Consider the following 6524-nt stretch of genomic DNA (forward strand, 5'->3'; position numbering starts at 1 on the left):
CACACTACTCCTTTCCCCTGCCGAGTGAGTCACGCCTACCCCGAAAGGGAAATGGCTTAATGGTGTAATAATAATAATAATAATAATAATAATAATAATAAGTATGTATAAGTATATGCGTCACATGACACATGCGGCGCAGCACCCAAGCGAGAAATATAAAGGAAAAAAACTTACCTCTGTGTTTGAAATCAAGTAGAGAAATAACTCTGAATTTTAACTATTCCTTGCTTCTGCACCCACGAAATAATATCACAATTACGACGTATAACCATAAACATGTGCTACGTCTGCTAACGTTTACCACGGGCAGAGTCACACAAAAGACCATACACGGAGAAAAAGATATCGCACAATGATATCGCAAAACCTCTATATTGCAAGAAAGCGCAATATGATAACGTACAATTAGGTCCCAGAGCTTTGCACCATATTATAATGTACTAATATCACAGAAAAAAAATTTATATTTTGTTGTTGCCGTCTGCTACGGCGTCCTTAGCAGCAATGGGAAAAAGGCAGAATATGAGTGAGTTCGAGCTATAAATAGGGACACCAGATTTAAAACAATTACAGAAAAAAGTAAAAATTTGCTGCAAGTAATACCTGCACTGGTTAAGGATTACATATATTTCGGCGAAAGTTTCACTGAGGTTAGGAAAATGTAACTGACAAATGGGATGCCTGTTTTTCTCAAATTTTTTAATGAATTTAAACGACGCTGGACAGCGCTGGCGTCGTAATTGTCGCTATACCTCGAAAAAAAAACGGTATAAGAGTATAAGATGAAAGATTATCCAGGCAAGGTTAAACATCGGAAATTATCTTCGATTTATGTAAAGTGTATTTGACAAGGTTAATTTTTGTCTCGGTGAATCTTTCACCTGGAATCGATGTAAACTTTATCTTCAATTTGTTCTGTGATCGCTTGCTGACTACTAGAACCCTCGCGAGATAACAAAAGAAGAAATAGAATGTGATAGCGCAATAAACTTAAATTCTTACGTTATAGATTGCAAAATTTATGCCGTATATAACGTAAAAACTTGCAATGTACGATATCACGATTTTGCGCTATTATAATGCGATAATCACGATATATAGCGCAGTAATTACGATATATATTGTAATTCATGCGATATAGTTTTCTCATTGTATAGACTGCTGCCACTGTTTAAAACTAAAATGGGTATTATCTGTTAAAAATTCGTCACCATCTTTAAAAATTAATTACGTTTACGTTCGAATAAAATTGTCCTCAAATATTTCGAGAATGATGTAAATCGAGTAAACAAAATTTAATGAGCTGTGACGAAATTAATAACATAATTTCCTCGAATGCACGCAAAAAATTGTGTATGTAGCACTGACGACTTTGTTTTCTACTTTGTGCGGGCGCACATTTTGCTGATTTTCCAGCGTAACTCATTGATTCCTCAGCGAAACTTACTGATTTCGAAGTTATATTCTATACAATCTATACAATCTTGCAACTTAGTGCACACCAAAAATTATACCAAAAACTCAAGAATTTAAGCCCTCGGTGCATGGCCTGTGATACGTGATGTTCTGGATCATGAAGTTTACCCCACCCCCACCACCCGCTAATGGTGCCGAATAAATATTGTCGTGTACTATTGAAATGTTTCATTTCTAAGCAGTACCGGCTCACCATACCGACCCCCAGGGTAATCGTGGTAAATCATAATCATGGTCACGTGTCACGACCATGAGATGAGTAACCATAGAGCACGATGAAATTACAACGACAGGCCGGAAAAACCTTTGTGTATTGAGGACACAAAGCGACCGAGGGGTGGGAGCTTTCTGCAGCCATCTCGCAAATGCCTTGAAACATTTTTGGCACAAATTTAGTTCGTTTCTGGAAGTCTTGAAGAACTATGTTTAATCGTAGTTCCATAAAATGTGGCATTTCTCGTTTTGGATAATTGACTCTTATCTACTTAGGAGCGTTCGGCAGGGCAGGGTTGCGACCAACGCCGTAAGGATAACAAAGATGGTAATAACGCACTCTCAGGGCCGAATTTTGTCTGTGGAGATACGTCGTACCCGACGTAACAACAAGGAGAACACGTTACGTCAACTAAAATATTTATCTATTTTGACAAGGCAAAAAAGTTGCAATGCTTAGGAGTAGCATTGTTGATCCGATGATCTGAGTTTCGAATTTGTATAGTCCTAAAGAGTGGCGTAACCAGGGGGGGAGCTTGGGGCTCCAGCCCCCCCCCCCCGAAACTAAGTATTTTCATTATTCAATTACCTTTCCCCCCACCCTTTGCCTATATAAAATACCGAAGCCCCCTCCGAAAAAATCGAAGCCCCCCCCCCTGAAAAAAATCCTGGCTACGACGCTGCGCTGGTTCTAAAGTACATCATATACGAGAATATTTCATATTATGCTGTATGAAACTAATTTTTCTAAATCTTGATTTTTTTGGGTACGCATTTTCGGAAAATATTTCTTTTTCTTAACCCTGAATTGCACTCGAAGCAAAAAGTGTTACATCCAACAGATTCCTTTCATGTACCAATACATTATCATCATGCATCTACTCCACTACTACTGAAACTATTTACAAGTGATAGAAGAAATCGAGCTTTGAACACAATACTCCTCGCAGCGTCTCTTTTGTAGAGACAAAGTAGAAAAACGTCAAAGTGGCCCGATCGTGGTGCCTCTTTATAAAGGAAAAACACTAGATATTTATAATTATCAAATAGAGTTGTCACGCTAATGAAACTAGGTTTAGTTTTATTGGTATTATTAGGTTGGTATAGTTTAATGAACTGTATTACCATAATTTTATTAATAATGAATCCTTGTCATTTCAACTAAATTTAGTTTAACTGGAGCCTTTTGTTGCTTTTAAAGAAAAATATTTTTTCAGTGCAGTACCACACACTTCAGTCGCACTTCTAACAACGACATCCTCACGGAGAGAAATCTATTTTAAAGACATGGGTATCGTTGTTAGAAATAGGCGACTCAGTCTAATACAAGTAAAGCATACCATTTTCACGTTGGGCCACCTCACGAAGGTTAATATAAAAATATTAAGAATAGGAATTAAATGGTTCAGACTAAACGCTTGTCGCTAGTATAACGAAAGGTTCAACCGTTAGGAACTCTGTAAGAATGCATGTAGTCTCGAAAGTAGAGTACAGCAACAAAAGGAAGATCGAGTTATAAGGAAAGTAAGAAAAATAAACAGAGATTCTTATATACCTATACCTATATCTATAATATAAATAAATATAAATATAATTAAACAATAACATCAAAGAGAAAATAATTAAATTTTTTGAAAAATTACCCAAGCTACGAAAAAATTATGTATTAAAAATTGTGCAGCTAAAACACATTTACAAATGTTTTTATAAATAAATGTTTGATATGACGCGTAGGTTTAGTGTTAATAATAAAAAATGGCATACAAATAAAAATGAAAAATGTGTGGAAAATTCACAAAAGATACGAAAAAAATTATAGAAAAAAGTTGTTCACCCAAATAAGAGATATACATTTGTTATAATTTATTACATTATCATCATTTATGATTAAGAATGTATTAAAATTGTCTGACATTTGACACCACACATTCAAATTTCAAACCAAACGACACAAAATATGAAAAATGTAGTCTTAAAGAGCAGTTATGCACTGTTAAAAATTTCTGTTCTGATTTCACAATAAATGTAATGGAAGTTTATTACCAAAACGTAATGTAATTTTACAATACATGAAATTGTACCGACACAATACAGTATTGTGAAATTATAACAAATGTTTTGTAATTTCAGAACATCCAAAAAAATCTGCATCACAATACATGTATTGTAAAATTACAATACATGTGTTTCAAAATTATATTACATGTATTGTGAAATTACATTACGTTTTGGTAATAAACTTCCATTACATTTATTGTGAAATCACAACAGTAACTTTGAATAGGGTAGAATTTCATAGGTTTTGAAAATCGGTTTGCAGTAACGATTAGAAGTAGAGTTTTTTTATTTTTTTACAAAAATAAAAATACCCTTTCGAGGTATGGGAATGCTGAATGATAATTAATAAATTGTTATCCAAAAAAGTTATTCAGTTCGGAGGAAATTAAATTGCTGTGTGACGGTATCGCGGTGTAACAGAATGTTTTTCGCTTTTTTGCTCTTAAAAGTAATTACATGTGATTATTTTTATATTGAATTTGACATTACTTGAAATAAATTTGGTAGATGATTAAAAACCATACCAGTCACATCACAAAAGCTTCGTAATTAAAAAAAAAAAAACACAGAAAATTTGAAAATTTTTAAGTTTCTGGTTAAGGTGGCACTGGGATTACACTTTAAAACAATTAATTGTTTCATTTTCATTATTAAGGACCGCTTAAGAAGAGAAGTATATTACTTTTAAAAGTCAGCAAATTACGCGCAATATAGACTTCCTTAAGAAATAGAACGAAAAATTGAAATTTAGGGAAATATGTTTTTCATCTGAAAGCAAAAACAGAAGTTAGTATTTTCGCGGTAACTTTTATAATGTCTTGATTTTTATTTTTATACCACGAAATAATATAATCTGCAGCAGAAACTTAAAGTTTGAAAACAATCGATAATTTGTATGCAAAATGCTGTCACAGTCACAAACATAACCTGCACGAATACCAATTTCAAACTGTAAGTTTCTGGTGCAGATTATATAATTTCGCATTATAAAAATAAAACTCAAGACATTCTAAAAGTTACTATGAAAATACTAACTTCTGTTTTTGCTTTCAAAAGAAAAACATATTTCGCTAAATTGCAATCTTTTATTCTCTTTCTGAAGGAAGTCTATATTGCGCGAAAACCTTAGATTTAATATGAACGTGTATAAACTTCCTTTTGCTTCACTTTCAAATAAAATATTCTACTCCGATATTGCACAAAATAAAACCATTAAAATTTCAGCTGATACATAGAATATGGTGCTGCTTCGCAGCGGCGGACATGCTAAGCTTTCAATTCACAATACGTGTATTGTACTTACACTTCACAATACCAAAATTGTAATCTCACATTACATTTTGTGTTGTGATGTATTGTAAAATAACAAACATTTTTAACAGTATAGCGTTTGAAAAGTTCTACAAAATTTCCTTTAACTATTTTTAATAGGAGTTGTCATTTTGATTTTATTAATTGAAACGAGTAGCGCGAGTGTTACGACGAGAATGTTTAGCCAAAGCCTACAGGGCTTTAAGCAACTTAATCTTTAACAATGCATAAACATGTAGAAAAATCAGAACATGAAGACGCAAATAAATGCTCGGAAACTTGATCGCACATCGAATCCTACGACGCGACGTTTCCTGCGTCATTTCCGACGACGGAAACTATTAGGATCCGACGTAGGGTCCGACGTCGGGTGTTTCAAAAGGGTTTTCAGTAGGGGCCTCTGGATGCTTTCTTAGACTCTTAAGAGCTACCATTTTTAAGTTTTAGTATTATTTTTATTCTTTTATTATTATTTTAGTATCTTGTAGTGATTACAAAGCAAATGATAAGTACGGAATGCAAATAAATATATAAATTGAATAGTCATTAAAATAAAATATTCACAGGGCCGAATACTAGCTGCGCTAACACCTGCACACAAGAAGTGCTCCACACGCATCTGGTTTGACAAGAAGAAGGTCGGCGTCATTATTCACCTGTACATTGTACAATCTCTGTTTTTATCAAAAAGAATAATAGTTTTACAAGCATTCTGAATACAATATTGTAAACTTAATTCAATTCTAATTGATTGCAGTTATGTTGTAGGTTATTTTCAATTTTGTCATTAAATTATCTTCAATATTTTAAAAAGAAGTTTCGTTGCCTTGTTCAGAAAAGCATATGTCTATTATGAACATTTTTCCAGAATCTATGGATCTCTGTCCAAAATAGTATAATCCATTTTTCTCAGTACATAAAGTTAGGAATATAAAGACGTAGCATTTTATCTCGGTATTAAGTAATATAACCTTACTTTTTAGTATCTTACTTTCATTGTATTTGCCAGACACGAGCTGAAGATATCTGGTTCACAAACTTCGTTATCAATTTTATAAGGCAGTTAAAAAAACAAGATTTTAAGATAGTGTTAAATTAATGCATGCGCGAGGTTGCGAGGTACAAATTTATCTTGATTTATGAATGTATTATAAATGTTACTGGTATTACTGCAATAAAAGTAGGACACGTAAAAATCAAGAGACTTTTGTTCTTTTCGTCAATATTTTAGGGAAAAAGTTATTTCATGTTTTATTTGTTCGTTCTATAAAAATTCTCCTCCCTTCATTGTAATTAATGAAAAGTTACGAGCAATTAGTGTCGTATTTGTGATTACTTACTGGAACCGTGCAAATTCACTGATCGACATTCCAGTCATGTTTCACTTATATAAAGTATCTATTTTATAAAATAAATAAAATGTATAAATTGCAACTCCCTAAAACGGGAATGGAAATAAAATA

General features: G+C 33.1%; 1 long non-coding RNA gene across 1 annotated transcript in view; it reads left to right on the plus strand.

The window, feature by feature from the left end:
- Positions 1-5977, plus strand: part of LOC117172974 — a 93668-nt gene extending 87691 nt beyond the window's left edge. The window contains exon 3 of the long non-coding RNA XR_004467087.1: positions 5628-5977. This is a non-coding gene — a long non-coding RNA (uncharacterized LOC117172974). The remainder of the gene's footprint in view (positions 1-5627) is intronic.
- The last annotated feature ends 547 nt before the right edge of the window (positions 5978-6524 follow it).

The sequence above is a fragment of the Belonocnema kinseyi genome, chromosome 5, assembly GCF_010883055.1.
Source record: "Belonocnema kinseyi isolate 2016_QV_RU_SX_M_011 chromosome 5, B_treatae_v1, whole genome shotgun sequence".
NCBI classification, from domain to species: Eukaryota; Metazoa; Arthropoda; class Insecta; order Hymenoptera; family Cynipidae; genus Belonocnema; species Belonocnema kinseyi.